A 16,651-nucleotide genomic window follows, 5' to 3' on the forward strand; every position below is an offset into this window, starting at 1 on the left:
TTACGTACCTTTCTGTTAGAAATTCTTCCTTCTAGTAAAGCCATAATTTGAAAAGCTAGTTATTCATGAAAACGGATTTATCTGGTAACTCATTAGATGCAGAAGATTTGTGACAACATCTGAAAGAATAAAATCATGAAAAAATTCTTATTCCTTAGAAAATAAACAAAACTAATGATGTAGCTAAGAATAAATGAATGGAAAGTTTTGGAGAAATTTAATGGCCATTTCCTAAGATTTCTTGGCACTGTGGCAGAATCAAAAAGTATTTTAATGAACCTAAAACTATGAACTCAATTACATCAATGTTACAAGGGAAAAACACATCTCAACATATTTATACTTCCTGCCTAAGTCCATGAATCAGTTTATCCTTTCAATGTTTATAGCAAGCTAGGGAGCTTGTATTTACTTCAAATGTCTCATTAGTCACCCCATTTTATTTTTCACTCCTCAAAATTATTTTCAATTGAATAATGAATGAGATGGGGTGTTTTATATTGATAATGCATGTTATGTTATAAGTGATAGGGTGTGTTTAGTTTTGTCAGTGTACCTAACATTTGATGTCTCAGGTGAAACGCTTTGAACTTGTTCACAGTAAGAGGATCCAAAACCCTGCACCCACACACTTCCTGCTTATGACTGAGGCATGTCTTCCTCATGAATTCAGTTTCCTTCCATCTACACCACCTTGCTGAATACGGAGGACACAGGGTTCTAATGTGCTACTGGTGATACAAATTCACAGGTAGATGAGCTATATTAAAGAGAAATAAGAGAAATTAGGACAGCTATTTTTGAAATTAAGGATTTTCATTTTACTGGTCAAAAATAGGGCAATGATTGAGCTGTTTAATTGAAAGGATAAAATCAAGGGCAGAATTTCTTTTAATCTTATTTTTTCTCTTTTCTGTTTTCTTTGATTTGCACTGCCATATTCACCACATAAGGTAATCTTTCCAGGATGTCTGTTTTCACAGATGGGTTATGTATTAGTTTAGAGTCCTTTCTAGCATATTCTAGGCCCTATGTCTGGTTATTACTAATATTTCTTCTGTTTCAAATATTTATTTTATGTGTGGTTGTGTTATGCTCTTACTTTGATCTGCTGTCTACATAATAAACTAGTAAAAAATGTCTATCTTTACTGTCCCATATGATGCTAGTTCTGATATAAAAGGGTAGTGACTTATTAATTGTGTCTGTGTAATAGTGAGAGAACTTTATCAAGCCAACATTCTCTCACATCGTATTGTCTGGTATTAAAGCACTTTCTGTATATAAGCTCACAAAATATTGGGGTAAGAGTAAAAAGAACAAATGATCGGCTTAGACTGTCATTCTGCTGAAGTATATGGTCATATAATAGCTGAACAACTTAAAAAAAAACAACACCCCATCAATTCCCCCAGAACCCCCCTTCCTTGCAGCATCAAGTTTCTATAGGAGTAATCACATCTTCTCCTACTGAAGCCAGACAATGCAGTCCTCTGTTACATGTGTGCTGGGGGCCATGGACCAGCACATGTATGATCTTTGGCTGGTTGCTCAGACTCTGGGAGCTCTGAGAGGTATGGGTTAGTTGATAGGATGAAGAACTCAGGGGGGACCAGGAAGTGGAGGCAATATTAGGACTGTAAATAAATAAAATAATTTAATAAAAAAATTTAAAGATCCAAATTGGAAGATAGAGGATTATGGAGTATAGACCTTCAAGTAGGCAACTATTACCTTTTGTAGATGCGATATTATGTATTTGTGGAGATTCAGTGGAAACTGTGTCTTTATTTTCCTGAGTATTTACAAAAACAAGGAAATAATATTTGAAAAGTTTTGAGGTTGAAAGGGGAGAAAGAATGAAATTTTGCTTTTCCTTCATCATATGATAATCTTCAGATTTTTAAAAATTTTGTGTCTGGTTGTCATTTTTAAATGAATCCTCAAAATTATTTATGGTAATTTGACAGGGTCCCCAAACTAATTTAAATAATTAAACTGTAGCTCTGAAGATACAGAGAATCTGTCTATGCCTTTTATTCTTTATTGTTCCATATTGAGTTCTGGCTGTCCTACAGCCTAGTATGGCTTCTCCACTTCTGTATACAAATGGTATCTTTTATATACAAAGACCAGAGTGAAATATCATGATCTATTTTTTTAAAGTGTTTTCCACTGGAGTCTAAGAGTTTGCTCAGTGGTTAAAACCATTGACTGCTCTTCTAGAGGACCCAGGTACAAATCTATTCTTTCAGAAGATAGAAGTGTTATTCCCAGAAACCACGTGGTAGTTCACAGCCACTTGTAATTCTAGTTTCTCAGGATCAGACATTCTTCTCTGGCCTCCACAATCATAGAGTATACATATGTATAGACATATGTAGGCAAAACACTCACAGGCATAGAAAAAAACTAAATAAACCTAAAACACTTATGAATCTCTTTCAACTAAAACGTCCTTCATCCTATGAGAAACCTATCCTTGTTCTTTCTTACATCTTTTACATCATCCCCTTTTCTGTTTGGTTTTTAAATTTAAATTGCTTGAATAATTTAAAATAACTATTTACACACTATTTATTTAACGTATAAGAAGACTGGTGAACAAAAAAATAAGAACTGTCCAAAATTATAATAATAGTAATATGTTGAACACAACTACATCTCAAAAATGTTAAGTACCTTACAAAGACTAGGTATGAAATCAATGCTTACTCTACAGCAGTATTTATATGATAGTCTAAAAAATAAACGGACAAAATTGTGGTGGCCTAAGTTTAAGGACTTCTTTGAGTTACTCTAAAGAACCACAAAGAAACTTTTTGAATGATAGGACTTTTTCTCTCTTGATTTTCCTGGTTATATTGCACCTATGTCTGTGCATATGAATTAATCTGGCCATGTCCATTAAATTTGTGAGTTTTATTTTAACTTAATTATACTTCATTATTCACTCTTGCTGTTATATATGATTAAAGACTTCATTTGACTTTATTAAAATATCAAATCTCAAGATCTCACGATAACGCCTTTTAAATTGTAAAGCTATGGGAGCTGCTCACCAGGTACTGCAGCTGCAGGCTCAGGGTGTCACGTGCTGCACTTGATGAGTGTAGGATCCAGCGTCCAGGATGTGGTGGTCCTTGATCTATCTCTCTTGTCTGCTGGCACTGACCATGACAAGCTTTCCTTCCACCCACTGTCGGATGACCTGATTAACCATATCAACAGGCAGAGTACAACATGGCAGGCTGAACACAACTTCTACAATGTTGACATAAGCTATCTGAAGAAGCTGTGTGGTACCATTCTGGGTGGACCCAAGCTGCCGGAAAGGGTTGGGTTCGGTGAGGATATCAATCTACCTGAAACCTTTGATACACGGGAACAGTGGTCCTACTGCCCCATCATCGAACAGAACCAGGGGTTCTGCTGCTTTCGTTGGGAATTTGGGGCAGTGGGAGCCATTTCTGACCAAATCTGCCTTCACACCAATGGCCAAGTCAACATGGAGGTGTCTGCTGAGGACCGGCTTACCCGTTGTGGTATGCAGTGTGGGGATGGCTGTAATGGTGGCTATCCCTCTGGAACATGGGCTTTTGGACGATAAAAGGCCTGGTTTCTGGCAGAGTCTACAATTCTCATGAAGGTTGCTTACCATACACCATCCCTCCCTGTGAGCATCAAGTAGATGGCTCTCATCTCCTGTGTATTGGAGAAGGAGATACTTCCAGAAGCAATAAGAGCTTTGAGGCTGGCTACTTCCCCATCCTATAAAGAAGATAAGCACTATGGGTACACTTGCCACCACGTGTTTGAAAGCGAGGAGATCATGGCAGAAATCTAGAAAAATGGCCCAGTGGAGGGTGCCTTCACTGTGTTTGCTGGCTTTTTGACTTATAAGTCAGGAGTATACAAGCATGAAACTGGTGATATGATGGGTGGCCATGCCATCTGCATTCTAGGCTGGGCAGTAGAGAATGGAGTTCCCTTCTGGCTGGGAGCCAACTCTTGGAACATTGACTGGGGTGATAGTAGCTTCTTTAAATCCTCAGAGGAGAGAACCACTGTGGGATTGAATCAGAAATTTCCGCTGAAATCCCACACACTGACCAGTACTGGGGAAGATTCTAATCTGCTGTGACTTGATTGACCAGTCCTTAGGGACTTTTTCCAAAATTTAACAACCCAGACAGGGAGTGAGGCAGACAGGAGAGTCTGATTCTTTGAGTTCAACTAACATGTATGAAGCTTTCGGCAAGGATTTGGAGACTGGACCAGAGCTGCCTGCCATCAACTCTACCCTCCAAGCGCGTTGTCCTTACCTGGCTCCCTTCTAGCCTCTCCCAAGGCTAGGATGCAGATTACAGTCTGCATCCTAGCCTTTCCCTAGACTAGTGCTACTTGTAGTGCCTGCTGCTGTGACTCTGCCTGTCATCCCTCCCACACTCATCCCAGCATTCGCAGACCCAAGGGCTTTGGCTGCAGGATTTCCAAAAGAATGAATACCAACTTCCGACAGATGCCACCTGTCAGCCGCACTTTGAAGCTAGTCACTTCGCGGTCTATGGCAGGCATTGAAGGCCCAATGCAGTACTCTGGAGAAAGCTACCTTTTCTCAACGCATCTGCATCCATCGACACTAGTAATGTGGACAGCTCTCTTTGGTCCTGTCCTCAGCTGACGTTTTTTCAATAGGATTTTATGCTTTGTGTACCTCAACTGAGTATAAAGAGCTGTACTGGTTTTAAAGATCATCTCCTAATTGTATGACTTAAAACAAGTTACATGGTAACGGTTTTCTGGGTGACCAACAGACACCACAATGAAACTAGTCTGGGAAAAATCTGCATTTTGTTGTAGTCGCCACTTAACCCTGTCAATTTAACAAGGAATGGCTGTGCCAATAAACTAATTCTCCATCTGTTTGAAAAAAAAAAAGTGAAACTATGTTACTAAATATTATTCTTTCATTTGTAGGTGTATTAGTCAGAGTTCTCTAGAGTCACAGAATTTATGGATAGTCTCTATAGAGTAAGGGAATTCGTTGATGAATTAAAATCTGTAGTCCAACTCCCAACAATGGTCAGCAACAGCTGTGAATTTAAGTCCCAGGATCTAGCAGTTGCTCAAACCCACAAGGCAAGCAGGCAAAGAAGAGAGCTTGAATCTTCCTTCTTCCAATGTCCTTACGTAGGTCTCCAGCAGAAGGTGTGGCCCAGATTAAAATTGTATGCCACCAGGCATGGATCTGGGACTTGCTTTGTTCCAGATGACCTTAAAGTCATCAATCTCCCTACCTTAATCTTCTGTGATCCATAGCCACTATACCTCAAAATCTCCATGTCAAGATCCAGGTCAGATACTTCTATCTCCCAGCCTCCAGATTAGGATCACAGATGAGCTTTCCATTTCTGGATTATAGTTCATTCTAGATATAGTCAAGTTGACAACCAGGAATAATCACTAGAGTAGGTCACACTGCTTTTCATATCAACATTGAAATGACATTGTTGGCATCTTCATGTGAGCCCACCATATTTCCACAGTTTTCTGCTTCAAATGGATACTACTGAATATTTTGTATTCTTTGTTAATATGTGTCCTGAAATATTAATTTTTCTTCCATTTTAAAAATACTAATTTAAGTTAAAATTTATTTAGCTTTTGAATTGTTCTTGTAAATGGCTTTCTACTCCAAGGATCCTCATGTCCTCAATACTTACTTATAATCTGATCTTGTTGTTTAGTAGAATAAAACTCTTAAATGAAAGGGATGGCTGAGGTTCACAGAAAGCAGGAACTAGCTCAGAATGTGAGAAAAAATAGATATAAGTAGAGAGCACTGCTGGGATTAGAAAAATAATTAAAGGGGGATGAGAATAAAGGAATAGGCAAAAGGAGGGGATGGGCAAGAAGATAAAAAAACAGAAAGGTAAGGATTATGAAATGTGCTTGTGCAAGCATACTATTTTGTGAACTAATTAAAATATAATAACAAAATAAAACTCTAAATGGAAGTACTCTGCATGAGTAAATAATGCTGCACACAGAAATCATAGGTTATCCAAAAAAAACCCCATGCTGTGTACTGAATACCTCCCTATAAATCACCTACCAGGGAGGTCTCAGAGGCTTCCCCCTAACAATACAGGCTATTGTCAATGCTCTTCATTGTCAGCCAGTGCTATATGATAGAAACCTGTTGTTGAGGATACCACACACTTTGGTTGCAAGGTAAAGAGAGATCATAATGGAATTATGAGAGAAATTTCCTCCCTGAAGGCTAGTGTTCATTGTACTGGAAGTTGTAATGCAGGTATGGGGAGCAGGGGGTTCATCAATGGTATTACCCAGCTATGAATCCTGAAACACAAATATCAACCTGAAAGGCAATATGATGCTATGGCTATAATGGTGTGACTGTTATTGGTATAAACAACTGCTTTTATTCCATAAGAGAAATCTATGTTTGTTGCTATAAGTCATGCCAAAAGCTCATAGCTGTTGTGGAAGTCATAGGCCCTCAAACCTTCTACTACAGTTTTGGTAAGTGAACATGTTGTGAAGCTGCTTCAAAATATTTATGTTTGTGTCTGATAGATTAATACTGCATTCAGCTTTGATCACACAAGTTTCTGCTTATAGTGGACAATGGTTAAGGCAGACTCATAAACAAATGTCCAAAGTACTGAAAATAAGTGGCTATTGAGTTCTCAACTCTTAACAACTATATGAACCATCCAAGACTCGAGGAGTATTATAGGAGACTGAAATATTGTAAAAGGTTGATGATGAGAAAGAATGCTGTCTATGTAGCTATAGCACTTACAAACTCATACAAGTTGTGGTGATCTGAACAACATGAGGACCATCAACATCCCTTCATGGATGGAGATGCATGCCTCACCTCTGTCTGAGGGAATATTGACAATGAATGCTTGTTGGGGGAGGAGTTGTTATTTTCCTCATTATTATAGGAACTAATAACTTACTGATGTTCCTTGAAATAAGCCCCTATCTGTGCTCATGCAAACAACCCTAATTAAATACAATAGGTCACATAAAATCAACAAGGAAACAAGATAAGACACAAAAATAAGAGGGGCCTTGTTGGCAAGAAAGGATTCAGTGGTAGTAGTAGTGGTAAGAGAGAGAGAGAAGTTTAGGTGTAGAAATGTAGCAAAGCAAATAAGTGTATAAAATTGTTGATTAATAAAATTTGATATTCATGTAGAGATACACTAATAAGTTAATATATTTATTATTGTAGACATTAGAATACATAAAGGTTAGAAACATGACTACTAAAAGCACAACTTGTTAAATATATTTGCAAACAATGAAGTTTATAAAATTTAATTGCTGTAATCTGAGAAGTAATTATAATTAACAAAAGTTCCATTTCTTGGTCAAAAATATGTGTGCTGAGAAGAAACTTCAGCCTTCACTCAGATGATGTCCTTAACAAACTCAATGACTCTACATAGCATTTCTCAAGCTGACCTTGACTTTGCAAATTTATTAAATTCAAGTTACAATCCATGACCTCATCTAAGTACATGAATCTTTTATTGACATATAACAGATTCTTATTAGGTTTATTTTGTTTTTATCTCAAATGGAAGGGCATGGAGGTTTTAATGTTTATAGGTTAAATAGCTTCTAAATCCTGTAGTTATGGTCAAAAAGAACTTTAAACCAGATAGTAGATTTTTAGGCAGTTTTCTGTAACAAATAAAAAGATTTTCCCATGGGACATCTCAGGGTAGGGGTAGTTACTTCTAATGTTTATCTTATTAGTGAATATTGCACTCATTGTAGAGAAGTGAAACCTATTTGGAAAGACATTTCCATGACCTCTCACTCCAATTTTCAGAAGTCTCCTATTCTGTAATTGTTTTCTGAAGCTTAACATAAAATTTTGCTCCTCATGAACAAAGAATATTTAGTGATTGTTCATTTGCTACTCAATCCCAATAATTTTATAAATTTTTGTTGGTATTCCATATGTGTGTATATCTGTTTATACATTTTTGTCTTCAGTTTGAATTGCAATTATTTTATTAAATAATTTGTATGGGAAATGAAAGTCCTCATTCATTATGTTTTAATATTATTTCAGTTATGTTCAGGCAGCAAGAGCACAGGTATTGTAGATTTGGCAATGCCAAGCACCTTATGAGAAGAGTATGATATATATGTGTGTATGTGTGTGTGTATGACACACACACACACACACACACATATATATATATATATATATATATATATATATATACATACATATATACTCATATATACAAGGACAATTGGTTTATTTAATTCCTCCTTCTGCCCTATAATATTTAGAAACAAGGAACTGACAAAGTATGCATTAGAATTTACATTTGTATTAATAGAGACTACTGCCAGAAAATTGAATGAACTTAATATATTGGAAGGATTTATATAAAGCAGAAAGATAGCAAAGAATGGACTGATACCCATAACTTTTACCAGAGGCTAGAAACCAAGAACAATCTGTTCTAAAGCTGGGAAAGTGACTTGTATAATAAACGAAATGAGCTACTATAGGTCACGGCTTGCTAAGATGAATCACCTTGCTATGCCTTCCATGCCCCCTGCTTCAGATGGTCAAGAGTCCATATTCATCAAGAGGACTGTCCATTTACTGAAAGAGCAGTCCCAGGTATACAGGGCTAAGAGAAGAAGGAGGTGGTGCCCTATGTCCTTGGTATCAGTTGTTCAATCCTCCAAGATTGTTGAAATTGTAGAAAAACAAGTTCACTCCTTAATAGAAATTTGAGGTGATATTAGGAAGGGGCAATGATTCCTTGCAGATAGAAACTGACTGGTGCATTATTTACTAAATTAATTAGAAAATAATGTTTCATTAACTTTAACTTTGGTTGTTCAAGTCATAAACATAGTTTACAATGTATGGCTGTATAATTGCAAAAGTTTCAGGCAATTTTTAATATTTGTTGAAATTTATATGTATTTACACAGAGTATACTGGTCATACTATCCTAAACTGCTTTTTTCCAACTGCCCCTGCCAGCTCCCAACTTAGTGTTCTTTTTTTGTATCTATAATCCTGAGTCTAATTTTTATTTTTATAACTAAAACAAACCTATATCTACTAATAATATTATATATAAAGGGAAAAATAATTGATTCAAATAATAATGTAATTCATCTTCCACAAATTAGAATAGAAAATTTGTAATGTTTTATAGAGTGTCATGAAAGCATGTAGAAGGTAGGCAGGGTTCCTATGCAGACTTATTTTTATATATATTAAAAATATAAGAACTAAAACATATTATGAAAATCATTTAGATATTTTACTTTTGTTTGTGTGTCATGACAATGTTTCAAAGGAATAGAGGTTATGAAAATTGATTTTACAGTGTTATTAAACTATCCCACATCATGACATACTAGGTCTGTGACTCTGGAGAAAGACCTTAGCTTTATCACATGTTTTACTAATGAAAAATTGGGTCCTCAATGGATATTCCATACTCAAAAATGTTATGGAATATGGAAATGCATGTTTAAGCAGTATGTGTTAACTTAAATTGACTTAGATGCAATTGTTCTGATCTTAGTTGTCACTGTGTATGAATAGTGCTGTATCAGGATGACTGTTTCTTTGTTGAATACATAGCATATTATGAAGTTCCATATTTGGTTGGTGCTTAAGATAGTTGAAAAGTCTGGATATGTGGAAAACTGGGTCCTGACATTGGCTCATTGTGTTGTATTTCCACTGAAATCTCTTGGAAAAGTAGGAATAATATATTGTTCAGATCACACACAATCTGAAACCGATCTTCTGCTAATGGCTAATGTTATTTGACATTTATTACTAATATAGATGTAAATGCCTGTAGTGCAAAAATCAGTAAAATATTCAACAACAAAACAACAACAAAAATAAGTAAATTAAACTGATCATTCGTTTGCTAGAGGTAAGAAACCAATTAGAATCCATACAAATTCTATACTTCTAACTTTGTCTTATTCCTTCAAAATGTAAGTCTCTTGTAGTCCTAAGGGCATCAAATAATAGCAGAACTTTTAAGTTTGTAATTGAAGTAGGAATGGAGAATGCTGGCATTTGAGCAATTTTATTGTTATTCCACACTTAATATGGGAGCATGAAAGAAAGAAGTTACCATCATTTTGTTGGATTATTTTGTTTATTTGGTTTTTTTTTCTCAGTTTAATTAGTCAGTGACTATTAGTTGTTTTTTTTTTTTTTTAATCTCAGCCTTATGCAGGTTGATTTTGGCTATATATATTTGCTCATAAATACCATAAGAAAACTACCTTGTATAATACATGGTTAATTTCTTTTAATGTGATCTTATCTAAGGAGCTATAGCTAAAACATGTGGTTTCATCATGACCAAATTAATCAATGTGGCAAAATATCTTGTTATAGTCTTTTTTTAAAATATATTTTTATTAGGTATTTTCCTCATTTACATTTCCATTGCTATCCCAAAAGTCTCCCATACCGCCCCCACTCCCCTACCCACCCACTCCCACTTTTTGGCCTTGGCCCTGGCATTCCCCTGTACTGGGGCATATAAAGTTTGCAAGTTCAATGGACCTCTCTTTCCAGTGATGGCTGACTAGGCCATCTTTTGATACATATGCAGCTAGACTCAAGAGCTCCGGGGTACTAGTTAGTTCATAATGTTGTTCCACCTATAGGGTTGCAGATCCCTTTAGCTCTTTGGGTACTTGCTCTAACTCCTCCATTGGGGGCCCTGTAATCCATCCAATAGCTGACTGTGAACATCCACTCCTGTGTTTGCTAGGCCCCGGGCATTGTTATAGTCTTTTGACTAGTCAGACATCAAATTGCCAAACACCACTTCACTGTAAAGATAGACAAATATGATTTGCAGAAGTGAATGTTATAGCTTGAAGCTTATAGATATTTGCTCATTAGTATAATTTCTTTATATCTTTCAGTGACTATCTCATCAATGTAAATTGTTTAAATATTCATATTTTAAAACAAGATAGTAAAACAGCTGTATGCATAAGATTTAGGCATTTTTCTTCTTTGAAAAATTTATCTGATTCAAGGGAACTAGAGAGATGTTCAGAGTAAAGTGCACTCTGCTTTTTCAGAAGATTTGGATTTGAGTCCCAGCAGTCACAGAGTAACACACAACCTAATGTTTCAGAGCATCCATGCCTTTCTGAGGTCTGCTGGTACCAGGAACACACATAGTACATTCAAGCACAACACTCATGCATATAAAATTATAAACAAAATTTTAATTTACCACATTTCACTGGAAAGGAAATATTTATTGCATCCAATTCATTATTGTAACCAATTTATATGATGCTAAAAGACAACACAATATTCTTTTCCCATCAGATGGAAGTATCTGGATGACATCACGAGTGAAGGGTCTTGTGATCAATATCAATACCAATATTCATATACTTGATATGCTGACTAAAATGTAGAATTTTGAGTCCTACATTGTCCATATGATTTGGTAGATTTTTAATATCACCGTATGAAAATTCATGCACAGTGTCTCAAAGTCTGCTATGAAAAAGAAACAATTTTTGATGATTTTTGAACTCCACTTATATTTTTTACCAACTCAGCAGCTCATTACCTGGGATATGTATTTTGCTTCAGCCTCAGTTTTGTAAAAACCTATCTTATTAAAAGAGCTTTGTCTGTAATAGTGAGTAGCACTGTCCTGGATCTTTTTCTAAATCATGGTGGTAAATGCTTCAATTTTTCCTTTGTTGCACTGCCCATGACCTGTTAAATTGCTATTACTGTCAGTGAAAAGAAGGGGAAAATCAAGTAGATATATACAAGAATAGCCACTAACCTTGAGTCACCAAGGCCTTGCTAGGATGTGCTCGTCTGTCAATGACTATACTTATTATCACAGTACAAATAACATACTGATCCACTTTCTGTGGCCAATGGATAACACCCTTTTTTTTAACCTCAATTATAGTAGAGGGAAAAAGTGTCCTATATGACTACCTTGCTGATACTGGCTGTTTTAAATATCATTATGTTTCTTTCATTAGTTGTGATAGCATGGAGTCAGATACTGACTCTCCTGATGGCATGACTCTGCACTACTTTGTAATCTTCCACCTAATTGATTGAATCTCCATATCTAAAGAAAGTTGACATGTTCAATGATAATGACTCTCTATGGCATGGCAAAAGAAAAACCTGTATAGACTTATGAATTGTTCATTAAAAGACTATAAGAATGAAATGTGACATTGCATTAGAAAAATAATGTGACACAATTTAAGATTGCTGCCAGTCATGCAATTGTGAAGCTTTTCAGACTTCTAAAGCATTGAATATTTTTACTATTTGCTAATATACCCCATTAGCCTGAGTTTTCCAAACAAATAGAAACAATAGTTAGGCAGGTAGCTGGAATGGTGGGGATATAGGTAGACAGATACTATTAGGACTCAAGCTGAAGTCAGCAGAACCCTATGGTACATTTTGAGATAGAAACTGAAGAATTGAGAATCAAGGGATTCAGTAAGATAACTTGCATTTTCTGTTAGTTACTCTTCTGTTGCTGAGAAAAGACACCATAACCAAGGCAATGTACAAAAGAAAACTTTTAATTGGGCGCTTGCTCATTCATGTTTTTGATGGTAAGTCTATGTATGACTTTTATAGCTGGAAACCTGGCAGCAGGAAGACAGGCATGCTGCTGGAGCAATAGCTAGCAGTTTACATCTGAGCAACTAGTATCAGGTAGAGAGAACAAAGTGGAGTGGTGTGGCCTTTTGAAATCTCTAAGCTGAGCTCCAGTGTCACACCTACTCCAACAAAGCCTCACCTCTCCCATCCTTACCAAACACTTCCACTTATTGGGTACTAAGTATTCAAACAGGAAAGTCACTGGATGCCATTGTTATTCAAACTATGACAGAGTTGAACACCAAAGACATGAGAATGAAGTGGCTGGTAGTATATAAGTTTGGGATTTTTATACTATCTGGGCCCTTCCAGACGCCCTGTACTGTGAAATACAAAGAAGCAGAACAATCTGCTGTTCTTTCTTTGTTTTGCAGTCTCTTAACTTTGTAGGTTAAGGAGTAACATCACTATTTTGCTGAGAAATTTTAATTCAAAAATATTGTTGCTGTGGCAAGGGATCATATCCAAAGACCTTTTAAGTCTGTGTGATCAGACTAGAATGCAGACTCAATACACACCATTAATCCCTTTGGCTAGAATACATAACTTTAATCTCTCCAGCTATAACAGAACTTTTCTTTAGTACTCACTTTTAATCCCAAACAATGAAGTCTAATTGAGGTGCAGACAAAGTGGTAAATCAAAGAAAGATTTGACAGATAAGTCTGAGATAGCATATGCCTAATGGCTATCCTATGAGGACAACAGACAGGAAAGAGGTAACTTTAGAGCAGTACAGGGACAGAGAGAGGGAGAGATAGATAGGGAGAGAGAGAGAGAGATTGAGAGAGAGAGAGAGAGATCAGTTCACTTAAGTACTTGAGTGCTTTGAGCTCAGTTCAGTTCGGAGCAGTTCAGTTAAGAGCAATCCACTTCAGAGCAAGTAGTCCAGGTCAGAGCAGTTTAGTTGGTGTAGTCAGTGTAGTTCAATTCAAGGAATTCAGACGGAGATTTTTTAAGCAGAAACATTCAGTCAAAAGCCTTGAGAAGCCAATTTGAATCAGGCAGCTTAGACAGGCATTTGGGCCAGAACAACAAAGATGAAATAGCGAGCCAGAGTTCAGAAAGAGCTCGAAGGTGAGTTTATTGAGCTATAAATCTTGGAGTGTGAAGCATTCTAAGCCTATGATTGAAGAAAGAGTTTGGCAGCTGGAGCCTTCATGGTCTGGGCTTTGAGAAGCTAGAAGCTGCCAGGCCTAGGCCTAGGGATAGATTGAAACATGATGGGTTTAGCTTAAGCCATGTATCTGTAAAGCTTGGATATGGCTCTCATCGCATTCCTCCATCTGAGGAAATAAACAACATTTATAGTATTTTGTTATAAACAATTTTCAAATTCAGAACAGGTTTTAAACCTATTTCCAACAAGATTTTTTTTAAGTTCTATGGAATATACTATACCTCAAGGAAGTATTCCTTAGATGTGATACAAATAGATGTGTTCAAAGTGATACATTGAGCTTTTGTGAATTGGGGCCCTCTTCTTAGAATTATAGAAGTGGAAAATGAGCTGCTTTGCTTCACGCTAGGCATATTTATGATCTAGACTCCCTGCTGACTGTAAACTGCATCAGCATGAAAAGCACATGAACTAGCAGAGGCAGAGCAGGGATTTTTGTATCATAGGTTTGGGTAACAGAATAAATGGTCTGTCCTTCTAGGTATAGCCACAGTCCCTTTGCATATTCATATTTTAAAATTTGTTTTAATTTTACATTTGTTCCTAAATTGTTTACACCTTGGATTTTATTTTTGTTGCAAATAAACCTTCATTTATACAATAGCACCTATGATGAAAATAATAAAAATGGACTTAGAAAGTCACAGGTGAGAGATATGACAAAATACTTATAAGCTGACTCTAAAAACCAATTGAACTTTGTTTTTTTCTTAGCTTCTTTTGACCAGGGTAATAACAGTGAACCAAGTTAGTACATTATTGCATTTTTCATCATTTCTTCAATTGAAGTAAGCAAACATTCCCATGATAGGCAAATATTATCTAATTAGATAAATTCATGTGAAAAGTCACAACAAATTTAACATGGCCACTTATCTCCAACTCACAACAAAGCCTAATGATACACCAAACATTCACTGTCCTATAAAAGTCATGCAACAAACTTTAAATAATGTGACCCAGGCTTATACTTTTCTGATGGTCAGAATAAGATACGGCCACAAATGATAAAAAGCATAGTGTGTGATGGAATATCAGAAGTATTTCCTTATAAATACTTTTCCACTGGAGTCACTTCCATCCGCTAAAATTTTTAACCTTGAATGGGTTGATATGGAATGACGAATGACCTGCATTTATGAGTAAGAAGAACATGACATTGTCCTGATCTATTAGGAAAGTCACAAAGAATATTCAGTTTTCTCCTCATTAAATATCTCACCACTTCTGCACTGAGACCCTTCGCAAACTATGTTTGCTTTTTAATTTTTTTCTGTTTCTACATTTTCTTGCTTTCAGTATTATTACAATGAAAATAAAAGCCCTTGATTTTCTCTTTAATTCCCATAGCATCTGCAATGAAACTACTCTCTGATGATCCTCAGTTATTATCTAGGTCTAAATTCATCAACCAGCACATGCCTCTGTTCTTGAACTCATCAACTGCCAATCTTAATAATTACAATATTCTCTACTTTTTATTAGATATTTTCTTTATTTACATTTCAAATGTTATCACCTTTCATAGTTTCAGCTCTGAAAATCCCCTATCCTCTCCTCCCTCTTTCTGGTCCCCAACCCACACACACCCACTTCCTGGCCCAGGAATTTCCCTATACTGGGGCATAAAACCTTCACAGGACCAAAAGCCTCTCCTCCCAGTGTTGACCCACTAGGCCATCCTCTGCTACATATGCAGCTAGAGCCATGAGTCTCACCATGTGTTTTCTTTGATTGATGGTTTAGTTCCAGAGAGTAACCAGTGGGGTTACTGGTTTGTTCATATTGTTGTTCCTCCTATCAGGATGCAAACACCTTCAGCTCCTTGGGTAATTTCTCTGTCTCCTTCATTGGGGACCTGTGCTCTGTCTAATGAATGACTATGAGCATCCATTTCAGGCACTGGCAGAGCCTCTTAGAAGACAGGTATATCAGGCTCCTGTCAGCAAGCTCTTGTCATCTGCAATAGTATCTGGGTTTGGTGGTTGTTTGTGGGATGGATCCCCAGGTGGGGAAATTTCTGGATGGTCATTCCTTCAGTCTCTGCTCCGGACTTTGTCTCTGTAACTTCTTCCATGGGTATTTTGTACCCCCTTCTAAGAAGGATCAAAGTATCCACACTTTGGTCTTCCTTGAGTTTCATGTGTTTTGCAAATTGTATTTTGGGTAATCTGAGCTTCTGGGCTAATATCCACTTCTCAGTGAATGCATATCATATGTGTACTTTTGTGATGGGTTATCTCACTTAGGATGATATTCTTGAGATCCATCCATTTGTCTTAAGAATTTCATGAATTTGTTGTTTTTAATAACTGAGTAGTACTCCATTGTATACATGTACCACATTTTCTGTATACATTCCTCTGTTGAGGGACTTATGGGTTCTTTCCAGCTTTGTGTTATTATTAATAAGGCTGCTATGAACATAGTAGAGCAGATGTCCTTATTACAAGTTGGAGCATCTTCTGGGTATATGCCCAGGAGTGGTATTGCTGGATTTTCTGGTACAACTATGTCCAATTTTCTGATGATCCTCAGTTATTTTTTAGGTCCAAATTCATCAACCAGCTAATGCCTCTATTCTTTAACTCATCAACTGCCAATCTTAATAATTACAATATTCTCTACTTCTAAATAATTGCTATAACCAGATCCATCGACCACAATCCTTGTGCCCATACTCTTTCTTAGTAGCTGTGATCTCATTAAGGCTGGATTTTGTGTTCTAA

At 36.5% G+C, this 16,651-nt stretch overlaps 1 pseudogene across 1 annotated transcript; it reads left to right on the plus strand.

The window, feature by feature from the left end:
- Positions 1-3,131: 3,131 nt before the first annotated feature.
- On the plus strand, positions 3,132-4,134 carry LOC110287863 (annotated as a pseudogene). The gene has a single exon (XR_002377256.1). The product of XR_002377256.1 is annotated as a cathepsin B pseudogene (transcript).
- The last annotated feature ends 12,517 nt before the right edge of the window (positions 4,135-16,651 follow it).

The sequence above is a fragment of the Mus caroli genome, chromosome 2 (genome assembly GCF_900094665.2).
Source record: "Mus caroli chromosome 2, CAROLI_EIJ_v1.1, whole genome shotgun sequence".
In the NCBI taxonomy this organism is placed as follows: Eukaryota; Metazoa; Chordata; class Mammalia; order Rodentia; family Muridae; genus Mus; species Mus caroli.